At 35.6% G+C, this 16,527-nt stretch overlaps 1 long non-coding RNA gene across 1 annotated transcript; it reads right to left on the bottom strand.

The window, feature by feature from the left end:
- Positions 1 to 10,058: 10,058 nt before the first annotated feature.
- LOC149192106 (uncharacterized) lies at positions 10,059 to 15,911 on the bottom strand. Its single transcript, XR_016254306.1, has 2 exons — positions 11,245 to 15,911; positions 10,059 to 10,346 (listed from the first exon to the last, which is right to left on the bottom strand). It is a non-coding gene; the product is annotated as an uncharacterized LOC149192106 (long non-coding RNA).
- Positions 15,912 to 16,527: the final 616 nt, after the last annotated feature.

The following is a 16,527-nucleotide window of genomic DNA, read 5'->3' as shown; positions in this document are numbered from 1 at the left end:
GTGGAAAGAGAGAGGAACCCATTGGATTTTTTTCCTTTAGATGTTAGGTGTTTTAAATTGAGCAGAAGAGAAGCCGAGGAAACTCAATGCCGAGATTTCAATGTTGAGAAGACGTGGCATAAGAGAGGGCCTCACTAGACATCAAACATATAGATATTAGATGTTTTTTTTTTCAAATAAGCAAAAGGGAAGGTGAGGGAACATGATTATGATATGTTGATGTTGTGATGTTAATTCTGAGATGATGTGGCAAGGGAGAGGGCCCCATTAGACCTTAAGCCTTAGGATCTTGGGTGTTTTCAACTAAGCATAAGGGAAGCTAAGGGAACCCCATGTTGAGATTCAAATTAGTCACGTCAATAATAAAAGGAATCAGAGGGATTATTTTTTGAAATTTGTGCCAAAAAGTAACAAGGGCCTTATGGAAGGTTAAGAGGAAGGTTGCATCCACAATAGGTGTCGAGGAAGATGACAAAAGTCAGTTTGGTCCCAATGAGAACTTTAGAAAACCCAAAAGTGCAGGAAGTAAGTATTTTTTCTCAAGGAAATAGGAAGCACACAGAGGGGTTCTGTATGTCTAAAGACAATACAAGATACAATTACAAGTGAAGTTGGTTGGGTCTAGGGAGTTGATGTGAATGAATTATGACTGACTTAAACAATGCAACTGAAGGACAAAGCATACAATCATTTCAACAGAGTGTAACTCAGCAACGAGAGATCAGATTCGAGCATCAAAGTAGTCAATAGATATCAATCAATGAGGAGAATACACCTACCAACTTAGAAATATTGATTGAAGTAGGAAATCTCCTGATAATTTCAAAAGAGAGTTATAGGTTGTCTATAAGGGAGGACCAACATGAGGACTGAGAGTATGGAGGATACTCAAAGTTCCTACAACCATTAAGAAGAGGCTAGAGCCATGAACTTGAGCATGGGTAATGCTAGAATAGGGTCAAATGGGCATGGAAGGGATAGCCCAGAGGATAGAGATCTGGTCGAAAATGTGAGGAGCCTCAATAACTACAAAGTTAATAATGTGAAGCTGATAAGAGAACAACAATAGATTAATACTTAGATTTTACAAAACCTAAAAAAATTATAGAGGAGAATGGACCATGGGTCCGATTCTCAACAAGTAGAGGAACATGACTCATGAATTAGGGGGAAAGATGCTAAGGGTTCAAGGAACTTTAGAAGTGTTACTGGGCATTGTCGTTATGCAGTAATACAACTCACTAAGAGAGCCCATGTTTCCTTAGGGTGATAAAGTAGTTCAAGCATGTCACTAGTAAGATAGTCAAGAAGGAAATAATACATTGATAATTTGAAAGGGGAACTTAGAAAATCAAGCCACTTACATTTAATGGGGAGCATAAGAAGGGAGAAGAAATTGAGGCTTGGTTGTTGGAAATGAGAAAGTACCTTCAACTACATGACTATTCCTCCAATTTAGAGGCACAAATTTCCATATATCACTTGAAGGGGAAAGCAAATTTATGGTGGGATAAGTTCAAGGAAGTAAACAATTTGAATAAAAAGAATATTTCATGGAAGAAGTGTAAAAAATACTTCCAAAGGAAGTACCTGCCTAAACATTACTATGAAAGAAAAATGTAGGAGTTTTTCAAACTCAAATTAGGGAACATGACCATGGAGGAATATGGCCAAAATTTCACCGAATTACTGAGGTATGTAGATTTTATTAGAGATGAGAAGTTGAAGATACAAAGATATGTGAGTGGATTACCACCATTCTATGGGGATAAGATTAATTTGATGAACCAAATACTTTGGACGAACATATGAGGAAGGTAAAGTACCTCTATAAGTAGGGAAAAGGTAAGCCAAACTTTCCAAATGGCTTGGGATGATAAGAAAATAAGCAAGGTGGAGCAAAGAACGAAGGGGTTAAAACCTTCAATCTTCAAGAACAATTCTTAGGAAAATCAACAAAATCAGCTAGCCCATAGTGAAGTAAAAGGATGGGGGATGATTTCTTGGGTAAAAGACCAAAATTTCAACTCATTAAGTATTGGGGTTGTGGAGAAGAGCATCAATATATGGACTGGCCACAGAAAGAAGGATGGTACATTAAGACTATTCATTGACTTTTGTCAGATGAACAAGGTCGTAGTGAAAAATAAGTACCCAATGCCTAGAATAATTACTTTTTTTTACCAGCTCAGAGAAGCTAAAGTATTTTCCAAAATTGATCTAAAGTCAGGGTATCATCAGGTAAGGAATAAGGAAGAGCATGAATAACACTTAAGGATGGTGCTACAACTACTTAGAGATAATAATTTATATGGAAAGCTGAATAAGTGCTTATTTTACTAGAGAAAGGTTCATTATTTGGGTAATATTATTTCAGAATAAGGGACAACAGTAGATCCAACAAATATTAAAGTAAGTAAAGAGTGGCTAAGGCCAAAAAATGTGACAAAGGTAAGGTATTTCATGGGTTTAGTAGGTTATTACAAAATATTTATTTGAAGGTTCTCAAGGATAGCCCATCCTGTTACTTCATTGTAAAGGAAAGGTGAAAAATTTGATTGGTCTCATAGATGTGAGGAGGCCTTCCAACATTTAAAGAGGTTGTTAACAAGTGCACATATATTAAATATAGTTGTTCTAGATGAGGACTTTCTTGTGTGCACATATGCATGTAAAGAAGGACTTGGAGGATTTCTCATACAAAATGGGCATGTGATGTGTTATGAATCCAAGAAGCTCAAGGAGCATGAAAATAATTATGCCACTCATGATTTGGAGCTAGAAGCCATTATACATGCCTTGAATATGTGGAGGCATTACCTCATGGGAAAGAAGTTTAAGAACTAACCATATTTGTTAAAGCATGTGTTTGGATAGACACATTTAAATGCCAGACAAATCAGATGGTTGGAATTTTTGTTTGATTATGATATTGAAATTAAGCACATAAAGGGGAAGGAAAATAGAGTGGTTGATGCACTTAGTAGGAGGTTTCATGCAATGCATGCTACAACCATAAGAAAATGTAAATATAATTTAAAATGTAGAATTTTAGAGGTTGGGAATTCAGATAAGAAATACATGAAAATAAGAAGTATTCTACAAAAATGTGAAGTGCGACCCAAATACAGAAAATATGAAATGAAAGAAGATGGGATACTTTTGTATAAAGGTAGGGTTTATGTATCGAACTCCCGGGGGTTAAATTTTTTATTATTGAGTGAGATGCATAAAGTGCCTTATGTTGGGCACCCAGAGCACCAAAAGACAATATCAATAGTAAGAACACCAAAAGACAATATCAATAGTAAGAAAATAATTTTTTTGGCTAGGTATGAAGAAATAAGTGCCTCATTATATAGCGAGGTGCTTGGAATGCAAAAAGGTTAAAACTAAGCATAGGCACCCACCAGGGTTGCTACAACCAATACCCATTCTTAAGGGGAGATGAGAAATTGTTTCCACTAATTTGATTACAGGTCTACCTAGAAAAGGAAAGCAACGTGTTTCCATCATGGTTGTGGTGGATAAAATCACCAAGGCTTCCCACTTCATTCCAATGAAGTCAACACACAAGGCAGACAATATTGCTAAGATTTACATGAAGGAAATTTCTAGGGTGCATAGTGTGCCCAAGGAAATTATTTCAGATAGAGATCCCAATTTTATGTCCAATTTTTGGACAGACTTATTTAAGGGCTTCGAGACTGATTTAAATTTTAGTACAACATACCATCTAAAGTCGAATGTCGAAATGGAAAGAATTAATTAGGTTATTGAAGACATGTTGACGATGTACGTGATGGACAAACAATCGAAATGGGAAGAATATTTGCAACAGGTGGAGTTTACTTATAATAATGGGTAGCAAGAATCTTTGAATATGAACTCATTTGAAGCCTTGTATGGCAATAAATGCAACACACAAGTGAATTTGGATAGTCCAGTTGATAGGGCCATTGTTGGTCCAAATTTTCTCAGGGAAATGGAAGAGCAAGTGGCACAAATTAAACAAAATTTGAAGGTTTCCCATGATAGACAAAAAAGTTATGCAAACAAGAACATGTCAAAAAACGAATTCAAAATTGGTGACCATGTCTTCTTGAGGGTGAAGGCAAGGAAAAATTACTTGAACTTGGGCAGTTGTGCAAAGTTGAGAACGTGATATTGTGGACCAATTGAGATCCTGGAAAGGATCAATTAGGTTGCATATAGGATTGCATTACTGACATCCATGCACATTCATAATTTTTTTCATGTTTCATTGCTTAAAAGGTATGTTCGTAATGCTAACCATGCGAGTGATTGGAACACGATTCAAGTATAGCCCGAGGGGGAATTTTAGGTCGAACCAATGCAACTTTTGTATGAGAAAGTCAAGGTGCTCCAGAATTGAGTCGTCGCCTTTGTAAATGTGAAATGGGACCATTTTAGTGCTGAAGATGCTACTGTTATGAAACCAACTCACAAAAAGATAGAAAAGATAGATCAACGACTTAAAAATTAACCTGTTCAAGGGGGAAACCTCCTTTACATTACACAAATGACAAGACCTCCTTTCTATATATAGGACTCTAAGGGTCATAATATAATTAGAGCTGACATAACAATAATAATGTAAGGGCACAACAATAACAATAGTGGGCTTCTATGGGGCATAATAATAACAATATGGGGACTACATGGGCACAACAATATAATAAGGGGGTTGAAATAATAACAATAATGGGTTACACTAGTAGTATAGGGATCTAACATGCCCCTCTCCTTAAAAAATTGTTGTCCTCAATGCTTGAGTAGTTCTTGATGCTTCTATATAAAATTCTCGTCCTCCCATGTGGAATCTTCAGCACGTAAGTTCTTCCACTTAATGAGATACTCTGAAATTAATTGATTTCATAACTGTCGGGTTCTTATTTCCGTGACTGCTTCAGGTTCCAATATGAATTTTCCTTCCTTGTCAAGTTCCGACAATATTGTTTGAACTGGGAGCTTGTCACTTATAACCTTCTTTAAGCATGAAACATGGAAAACGGGGGGCACTCAGGAAGATGCATGAAGCTCCAATTTGTATGCCATAGTACCAATCTTTTGCAGCACCTCATAAGGACCATAGTACTTTGGTGATAATTTATTATCCTTCTTAGCTTGCTTGAGCAACATTGTTTGTATGGTTGTATTTTTAAAAATACCCAATCACCTATATCAAAACTTCTTTCACTGCGATGTTGGTCTACCTTTTGTTTCATTCGATTATGCATGAAAGTGAGGTTATCCTTTTTATTCTTGATATGCCCTTCTATCTTGAGAGTTTGAAGAGTGGTAATTCTTGCCAATGCATTACAAGATATGGTCAAATTCATTTCTTCTTTCTCTGGGGTTGGTTCCTGGTGTATATCCTCTTCTTTTGATGTTTCTTGATCCTTTTCTTCCTCCTCTTCACAATCAATGTAAAACAATTTCTTCTCAGAACACTTATGACCTTTAGTGTATTTGCCATCGCAACTGTAACGAAGGCTGTTTTATCCTTTTCTTCCAATTTTTGTGGGGTCAACCTTGTAGGTTATGGAAGGATAGGAGCAACAACACTTCCATATTTATAATTATGAGTGGTAGGATTTCTTGTTGCCATAATTTTGCTTTCAATTTTTCTTTCCAACCTGAATGCCTTCTCCAATGAATCAGGTTCCCAAAGACGAACCTCCTATGCATCTCTGGAATATCATATTTTTAGATAAGCTATTATGAGGGAACATTTTAGTGATGGAAAATTATCTTGAAGTTTAAAAACAATGGTGAATCTCACTAGTCCCTAATATGCAAACTATAAAATGTTTATTAATTTATTTGTAAAATTATCCAAATTTATAATGATTTTATATATACTCTCTATATAATGTTGGCGATTTTTAAGGTCAAATAAATTTATGTTGTAAAATTTGGGCGAATGATATTTATAAAAAATTGGAAATTGGCGAATCTTTTTTTTGGAAAACTCATGGAAAATTAGCCCACCTGTGAATATTAGCCCATAAAATTTTCCATGGCTATTATATGTGTGTATATAGATTGCACTAAGGGAAGTGCCTATATAAGGGAGAGGGGAATGTAGCACCCCTATTCAAACCCTGGAATGTAATAACATGTATATGGAAAAATAGAAAGGTGAGTCAGGACACACTAATAGGATGGTGAGCCAAGGACATCTTTTGAAGGATGATGTGCCCAAGTGCATGTGTGTAATTGTGTTATGAGGGTTATGATTCCTGTGTGCATGAATGTTATGTGTTTTGGGACTGGTATGGCCATATGCTCATGTATTATATTTTAATGTTAGAATACCTTGTAATGTAATTATGACAATACATGCATTTAATAAAAATATAATGGTTATAGATCGAAAATATGAAATGAGTATGGGGGGGTGGGTTAGACTCTATGGATGAGTAAAAAGAGTGACATATGGTTTAATAAACATAAAAAGTGCACATAAAAATAACCAAGGCCCATTAAGTGGCATGGAGGAAGTGTTAAGTGGCATAAGAAGGGAATGCATATTAAAGAGGTGTGCTGGCACTGTGAAGGGGATTCTTGCATTATTATGGGTGATTCCTATTGATTGATTATGGTAGATAATGATGGAATGATAGAGAGAGACATGTCTAGGGAGCTTGTAAAGGTATATAGAAGAACCATGAGGGAAATTGAAACTCGTATAAGTTGCAGGGATCTGGAAAATTCCTGTCCAACTAAGTAAGATGCCTTGGAAAGTGGTGGCATAGTCGAGGGACTACAGGTGCAGAGAAGGGTGTACATCACTTGGGTGTAGGATGATGGGGAATGTGAACCTATGGTTGGATTTTTCTAGGTTTAGTACCTTGGTTGTGTGAGGGCTTGGAAGGGTACTTAGAAGACTCATGAGGGTAGTGGAACCCCTAAAAGCTGCAGGGATCTGGTACTTTTTTGTTTGGTTATGTAAGATTCCATGGAAGGTGGTGTCATAGCTCGAGGGATTGGAGGTGTAGAAGCGGTTGATAGGGGATGTGAGCCTACTATTTAGAGTTTACTAGGTTTCATACCTTAGCTGGTTATTGTTACTAAGCATGTACTGGGATTTAACAAGCTGATGCTCCATGAAGCCAAAGCCCCAGGTTAAGGGTGACCTGTCGTTGAAATAAAATAAACAATATGGTCTATGATTATATGGAACATTGAAGGCATACATCCAGTTGGTACAAATTAAAAGTTAAGTATTTAACTTCTAAAATTATTTATGCTATAAGGATTTTATATGATTGGTGAATTGTTATTCATGTAAATATGCCTATGCATAAGTAGTGCATTTTAGCATGCATTTAGATATGCATTGCATTATGTCATAATTCCCATAAGAAAATGGGAATTTTTTAGGTCACAGGTTTCCAAGAGTATCTGACATAGAATTTAGCCTTAACAACAAGATGGAGTAATATGAAAGTGGGTTGGGGGACAATACGGCCCTCAAATATCATTGGATTCTTACCACCCTTTGTGCTATCACTTTGATTATTATGCATGCTTATTTTATTTTTTGAACACTTTCTAGCCAAGGCATATAACCGATACATTTTTTTTTGGTCAAATTGTCTTAAGTTGAGACAAAAAGAAACTTGTTTATTGTCTTAAATATTGTCTTTAACGGGTGTCTCAAATTAATGTCTTAAAAATTGCCTCTATAAAGACAATATATAACACAAGTGTTATTGTCTCTCATGAGACAATTTCATTTTTGTCTCTCGAGAGACAATAATTTGGATTAAAGACATATTGTCTTTATAGAGACAATATGTCTTTTGTCTCTTTAAAGACAATATAAAACAATGAATCCAGAAAAATATCTCACCATTGATATAAATCAATATAAAATGTATTTAATTAAAAATAAACAACAATATCATTGATTAATTCATATTAGGGCACAGTGGAATCAAACCACTAACCTCTTGCATGTAAGGCGCTCTTCCATTGAGCTAGCACCCTTTAAAAAATTATGTGATCAGGTTGGGAAGTTAGAGGATGTGGCAGAGATACAGGAGGTGATGATGGAGCTTCAAGAGGGTTGCCAAGATGAAATGAATAGGGCAGAGGTGGTTGAACTTTCACAATATTGGTAGTATTAACATGATCTTGTATAGGTGCTTGTAAGTGTAATAGAGTATCACATCGATCATTGATCTACTTATCTTATACTGATCTCAGTATGGTAAAGGATAGTGTGATTAATGAACATAACATTTCAGTCATACTACTCTGTACTAGTAATCACAAAAGCACTGGAATCACAAAAGTAGGCCAGTGGAATCACAAAAGCATTGGCCTTGTACAGATCTAGAGCCGATTAAGGCTTAAGAAGCAAGAGAAGGAGCAGATCATCACTACCTAGTGTCTTTCACTCTTTTTCAACAATCCTTGTCTTCTTCTCTTCCTCTATATCCAACCTTCCGAGTTGTATAGCTTTTGTTAGAGGCCTTCAAAGTTCAATAAGGTATGTAGTGACATATTATCACGTCTCTTTTGGTTCCTTGGAACAAGCTTGATCTGAAATTTTATGAAGAATTTTAATTGTTGAGCATTCAATTGATATAATGACTGCTCTCTTTTCTCAAGGATTCACTTTTAGGATCTCTAGTTTCCCAAGATTTAATCTGAGATTATCTTTCTGGTGTTCAACTTTCCCATGATCCATCTCATCCATCACACATAAGGACTTGGACCATTCATGCACACAATTCAAAGTATATTTTTACATATTTCAAACACTGACTACAGAGATCATTTCACAGATTTGAGAAATCTGTGTGCTTATTTGCAACATTCAATTGCATATCCGCATGTTGTTGTTGTTGACTTGAAGCCCTACTTTGCATATTTTCAGTGTTTTGATCAACAAATTACCTCAAGGACACACCCTCAGATTATCAAGCAGAAATTTGGAAATGAGAAGTTCGTTATTAGTCACAGGGACAACAAACCTAAATTGTTCTCAGAACACCATGGGATTGATTAGCCAAGGGGCATTTCTGAGTGACCACACCCCAACAAAGAAAAATAAAATTATCTTAATGTCCACAAATGACCAAAATACGTCAATGTCAATCCAGAAGACAACAATCAACAACAACAATAACTAGTGCCTAGAGCATGAGCATTTACAAAGACCAAAAAACCCAAAATTAAATCCTAGACTAGAAAAAGAGTAGACAAAAATATAGAAAGTGGGTGAACTCAAAAGTATCAACCTGGATAGTGTGGTATTTAATATATCAGAAAAAAACACTCCTCCATGAAGAGAAACTGACTCATATGAATAGAACATCAAGGAGTAGCAACACCCCAAGTCAGTGATAGTCAGAGGAGGAAACATCATCACTGCCAATGACAATAGATGTGAATATTCTTCAGTCAAAATATTACAAGCTTCTTCATCCTTTATTCGGAATTGGATGCTTGTACAACCATTATTGAAACCTCAGACTTGCATCTTAGACATTCAGTAGACTCTTTAGGCCAATAGATCACCTGACCTGATTTGATGATACTGCCCAGACATTGGGACATAAACACTTTTTACTCCCCATTGACATATATTGTGGCCTCCATTTATGGGTTCTTGTCCTCTGGTTGAGCAACCTTTATTCTCGAGTCCATTGCGACCTTGTTGGACTTGATCCTTTTAGACTTTCCCTTTTATGCTATTATATTTTGTACTTCATTTTTAACTTGAACTAATTATGATGGAGTGTGGGGTTCTACTATTGACTCACTAGGTGCCTCCACAAATGGAATATTACAATGTACTTTCACAATTCCATTAGTTGTTTTTCACTACAACTGAAATTAATAAGATTGTTGTTTCATAGTTCTTCCTTATTTTCCTATGAACAGATTACCGGGGGAGAGTTAGGAGTTAGAACAACGCACAAATTTTAGAATTGATAAGGGATATTACAAGACACATTTAATTAGCCTTATTAAACTCTATTATGGCTACTAATTTCAAAGAGACAACCCTAGAAAAATAAGAGATGTTTTGTCCCTTTCTATTCCTGATGAACCTACACATCACTTGAAATGTTTTTGCAAAGAAAAGAAACAATAATTTAAGAGACACAGTGCAAATTCCAAAGATTTTGTTCAATGCATGAGCAACCTTGTCCAACAACCATGTAGTTGTTTTAGGAAGAGGGCATTTCACATCAAACTTCTCACACGCAACCAAAAGATACTTGTTTTCATCCTCAGATGAGATATCTTTAGGGATGTTGAGTTGTGCGGCCTCTTCCAACCCTTGAAGCATGTCAATCCTTCTGAAATAAACAGAAATTTAAATAAATAAATAAATAAGTAACAATAAAAAACTAAAAATGCCTACATTTCCATTACCATCGAAACATCACAAGAAAATGGCCCCAAAACAAGAACATGCACATATTGAACAAAAAAAACTATCTAAACATCTCTTAAATGCTTAGAAATCACCTAAAAGGAGAAGTGAAATCAATTTCTATAGGATCCTTGTCCACCCCATTGGCATGGTAAAGGATTTTATAGCCACTAGTTAATTTCTTGACCATGCTTGAGACACCCAAAGATTTTTTTAAATTAAAAACCAAATATAAAAATACCATCTACTTTACTAATCCTTAATGATAAATTAACAATATTGCCACTCAATCATGTTTACTTCACTTGCATGTCAAATTACTACAATAAAACACATCGATAAACTCCATGGGGCCAAGATTCTATAAAAATATTGCTATTTGAACCTGGTAACATCTTTTCTGTTAGATCCATCAAGTCATTATAGTCGGCATAGGCCATGTAAAATTCACAAGTAGTGAACTCTGGGTTATGAGTTAAATCAATGCCCTCATTACGAAATTGTTTCCCAATTTCATACACACGATCAAGTCCACCCACAATCAATTCTTTCAGATAAAGCTCTAAAGTAATGCACATATATAGCTTCATATTAAGGTCATTGTGATGAGTAACAAATGGCCTAGCAACAATTCGACCAACTATCATATTCATCATTGGTGTTTCTACCTATTTATCAGATTTGGCATAAGAGATATTATATGAACAGAAGGAATGGGCAGCCAAGAAAAAAACTTTTAATGTCATTTTTAAGTAGAAAGTATTATCACTGCAATTAGAAAAAAGCTGCAGACAATAGTATAGAATACAAAATGTCATTACCTCAAGAAAGTCAAGGTCATCAAGGAACTCCCGCACATAAGATATTTTTCTCTTTTTTTGAAGATATGCCTAACCTCTGAGTTGACCATCAAATCTAGATAACATTGTCGATATCTTGTTTCCTGTCAACCAAAACTCCACAATAATCAAACTATGAGTAAATCAGCTTGACTGTTGTAGCGAGTAATGAAAAAAATGAAGAGACAAATTTTCCATTCTATTAAACAAGTTATTCAATACAAACATCAAACTAGAGTTTGTTGATGGCCTTATTCTGTAGACAGTCAAAAGATACAAGAACACATAATGGCCCAACAAACTAAATGCTCATAAGAAGAAATTTCTAACACCATAAACATAAACGTATGGTAAAATAATATTCAGATCAAAAGTAACTATTTAGGGACACTGACATAATTAAAAAAAATGAAATATCTGGTCTTTCAGAACATATCGTTCAGGGTTTCTAGGTTGACCTGGAGACCATATATCAGTCGTTTTATCTCCCTCATTTTCCTGGAACACCACAGGAAATATGATATGCATGTTCTATATTGAAAGAGAAATTATAAATATAGAAATATTAAATGATCCTTGGAGTATTCAAAACCTTTTTCTGAGCTTGGTGGTCTTTCGTTGGGAGAGCTCTTTGCCTTGCCATCATGTGTAGACAAGGTGAAAGAACTAAAAAGGATACAGGAAATATGGCTAAGTTCTTCCCTTTTTCTTTTTCCTGTAACACAACCAATGGACATTTTCATTTACTCATGATACAATCTCCTCTATAAGAGTTTATAAACAACAATATAAAGAAATCCCATGTACACAACATAAATTTGCAATAAACCAAGAAAAAAATTAGAAATAAATCCTTGGTACTGCAGAAGAATTTCAAGTTCTCTGATATCATAGTATGGGGGACACCTGAAAAAGGGGTGAATCTTCATCTCCTACTCCTGAAGGAGGCACACTTGGTCGATCCTATCAAATCATGGTACATGCTAATCTGGAATCGATGACAACCAACCAAGAGTTGTCCCAAAGGGATCCTGAATGAGTGCATCCAATGCCTCTGCTCCCATTTTGGTGCTCCCACTTTGTACCTACATTAGTGTACCTAACACATTTCCATTGACCTACTTTTATGGTCATTCGTTGGACATTAATACATTGATCTTATCTTATCATTTCTGCATATATGGGGGTAAATGATAATGCCATTCCACAAAATAGCTGCACACAATCCTATCTAGATAGTAGGAGAAAATACTTGTGATGACCATTAGAAACATGGAGACTCCCATCAAAGAGAAATTATCCCAACCCAAAGAAACTACCAGCAGAATGTCAAGTTGGACAACAAACAAAATGGAGGGATGTGATTAAATATGTGTAGAGATGAAAAAAAGACGAGAAAATTTTAGACCCAAAATCATCAATTAAAAGAGGGAAATGTAAGTCTGGGCAATAACTAAGCAAAAGAGGGTAGTTGCAAGCCCAAAAGTCTATTGTGAAGGGCATGACAATTTCCCTAGAGGCATTCCTTCTTTTCTAGAATTTGTTTTTTATATATGGATAACCCATAAAAGTCAACCAACGTAAGGCAAAAACAAGACCAACGTTTAGAAATGAAAAAAAAAGAAGGAACAATGTCTAAAAATGGTAATTCTAACAAGAGCAGTCTTTAGAAATGAGAATAATAAAAAGAGCAATGTCTGAAAATTATATGTTTAATTACATGTATTAGACATTATACACTTTGTTAAAAAATTTGCATTTAGATATTTTGATAATGTAATATAACTTCATAAAGAATTAACCCTAGAAGGCAACAACATGTTCACCCCAATGAACCAAAGTAAAAAGAGGTATATCATTGATTGGTTTCCTATTATATAAGTCTCTAGGCAAGGAGGTGCTCAACTATGGGCAATTGTCTTGGTGACTTCTACCTTCACCTTCAATATGAGAGTGATGGAAACCTAATGGACGACCAATATCAGGTTCTGGAGAAGTGGTAAATATTGTTGAAGACAAGGTCATATACTCAAGTGGCTCTTCTAAAAAACCAACAAGCACCACCACCCCTTTCCTAAATGGCCCATTGGGTGGGATCTGACTTGTATGTGATGTTCACATCAACATTTTTAGCAGAATTCTCAAATGTAGAACTTCAAAATTTTGTATTGAGGTGGAGGTAAAATCTAGGTAAAAATAAAATATGTTATTTCAAGTTAAAAAAGACTATTGGAGTGACAACATTCAATTACTTTATCATTTAGAATCATTAATGTTTATGCCACAATGTTTCAGTGATTTAACGTCATCTATTGTGATTCATTGTGTGTGAAAAATATATTGTTGCAATATTAATACTAAGATATTTCTTTTATTTTCTCTCTCCACCTTTTGTGGATCCTATTTTCCTACAGTTTGAAGGGCGTGCCAACTAGAATCAAATTTTGATTCATCCATGAAGTCATAATTATGATTTAGGAAAGGCAAGGGGAGAAAAGAAAGCAATAATAAGCTGCAGAGGATATCCTGCAGGATGAGGATGTCTAAAGTGTTTATTGACATTGTAAAGTAAAATATGTTTCCTCAGGCTATATTTGCAATCCACACGTCAACGATATCAAGAAGACTAATCTTGTGGTAAAGCTTGTTCGTACAAATCCATAAGTTGATTTTCTTAACTTGATAGGAATACGTGGAATTTTTATTAAATTTCCACTTGATTAAAGTATGATTTGGATATTTTGTGTATGTGGTTGAGGCCCTCCATATATAAACATGGTGAAACACTTCATTTTCAATGAATTGTCTTCCATGACAATCGGAGGAGATTTCTTTGTCTATATAAAGATTGTTGAGGTTACTTGCTACTTTCTTTTGCTATCCAACCCATAGGTGTTTGGTCTTATGAGATTGATCATCTCAAATATATGACATTGATCACCTCCTTTTTCCAAATTATCTTAGCAACTGGGGTGTCGAGTGCCCAATAAATATTATAGGCAAAAAACACATACAATGGTAGATCTATGATGCAATGTTTGCTCAAATAGGTGACCATAAAGACACCTCCACTTACTAGTGCAAGGCCCCATTGGCAAGGGATTTCCACCATTCAAAGTCCCCAGCTTAGTTCACCTCAACATCTCACATCAATAGTTCTAATTATTCCTTAAGAGAACCATTGCCTGTGCCAAAAATATGAAGTTTTGGAGGAATTATTTGGGCAATTTCAAGGGTTGCATTTGTCTCAAGAAAGGCCTCATTGTCACATAATTACAGTCATGATCGGATCAGAAATTTGTTAGTGATTATCTTGAGGCAAGAGGCAAGAGTTTCACCAGTGTGTGGGGCCTCTAGTGACCTTGTTACCTTGCTAGAGGCCATTTAGTTGGATGTGTGACCTGTGCAAAAACAAGGAGAAGAACCAAGATTCCAAGGGGATATTTTAGTGAATATTGGAAGCCAAGCACCCTGTTGTTTGTACCACTACTGTTGATTGTGTATGCCATCATTTCATGGATTGAAAATGAGTTCTGGGCAGCGTATTCATTCCTATAGGATTGTTGGAACCATCTCAAAGATGGATTGATATTTACACAAGGAAGTGACAAAATATTGAAGGAATTCTTCCACTTTTCACACAGGGGTTTGCATAAAGAACAATACTGCTTGCTGCCTTGGAATTTAGCCGTGTATTTCAGGTTCCCTTTATCTCATTTATTATGTCTATATGGTTGAATTAAATGCAAGCTCTGTTTTTACTCAAATATGATATCAGACTATAATACAACTCTAGATCAATACACATCAGATTAGCATGTTGATATTCTTTATTTCCCATTTATGCATGGTTATAGAGTTAAATGCAAGCTCTGTTTTTACTCAAATATGATATCAGTCTATAATGCAGCTCCAGATTAATACACATCAGATTAGCATGTTGAAATTCTTTATTTCCCATTTATGCATGGTTTGTTTGGCAATGAATTACTAAAGAAACACCTACAACACTTGGGGTGTTGTGTTGGTTCATAAACTCACCACTGTGTAACTTTTCCACTGTGTAAAATGCTTAATTTGCTTGGAATGGTAACCATTGAATGTGTACTCATTATTGAAGTTTAAATCTGAAGTTTATCTTGCTATTTGATAGAGTGTGGGAGTGCCTTGCAAGTGCTATAGTAATGCATTTTAAATTAAATGAAGAAAATGAACCTACAACCATATGCTCCTAAACTATTTAACGAAACTCATTAAAGACAAACACAATGAACCACAACAAATTCAGGGGCAGAGAATTGGTTTTTCCAAAAGGGAAATATTACATTGTTGTACCTTGAGACAACAGATGCCAAAATTCCTCATTAGACGAGTCTTTCTTTTTTCTTCACCTTATGAGACTACCGCACAATATTGCAGTACACTCACCTCAATCCCTGAATTCTAGATGAAAAAATTCAGCTCTCTATACACCACAAAATTTTAGTTTATAGTAATCTAAATTATGTCAAAGATCTATATAGTGCCCAATCTTTTAGAGCTTGCAGTACAATGCCTCAAAACCTTAAACCCCAACCTTATACCCATAAACAAAAAAAAACACTCTGATTAGCTAGTGGCAATCCTAGAGAGAACCAGAATGACCACCAGAAAGGTATATGAAAGCAATTAAAAGCTAATTTGGCCGAGTCCTAGACCTCACTAACTCCATTCATCCATCATTAATTTACCTTTCGAACAAAAAATTGATAGACACATCTGGTGAGAATGATCTGTGATTTCTTTCATCTTAAGAGCGACCATGATGTTGGGGTGGAGCCTGATTATCTTCTTTATTTAGAGGTATCACCACACTGGACCCCAGTTCGTAATGTGGCGGCAACACCGCCCATAAAATATTCGCTACAGGGGGGGTCTAGGGGGTGCGGTTGCGACCTTTGGGAGCCCCCCCTGGTGGGGGATTGGGGGCAGTGCCCCTGAAGCTAAAAATAGATGTAAAATTGCTTTGTAAAATGTTGTAAGTTTGTAGTCAATCTGGGTCATTCATTAGGCAGAGATCTGATGGTAGAAGTTATGTTTAATTTAGAGTTTTTTGCCCTAGAAGGCAACCCCTTGCTATATATGAGGGAATTGTATTACGTCTATGTAGATCTGTATTCTGAGTGTAGAAGAGAGAGGAGATTGAGAGCGAAGAGGGGATTACAGTGGATCTGTTGTAGGTTGTATCTCTTCAGTTTGCTGGATAATATAAAAGGAAAGACTGGC

This window comes from Pinus tabuliformis, chromosome 2_2 (assembly GCF_031772625.1).
Source record: "Pinus tabuliformis cultivar Carrire ecotype Pingquan chromosome 2_2, CPIR1, whole genome shotgun sequence".
Classification (NCBI taxonomy): Eukaryota; Viridiplantae; Streptophyta; class Pinopsida; order Pinales; family Pinaceae; genus Pinus; species Pinus tabuliformis.
Note: the sequence above shows the minus strand (reverse complement) of the source record. Positions and strands in the feature narration are given on the sequence as shown.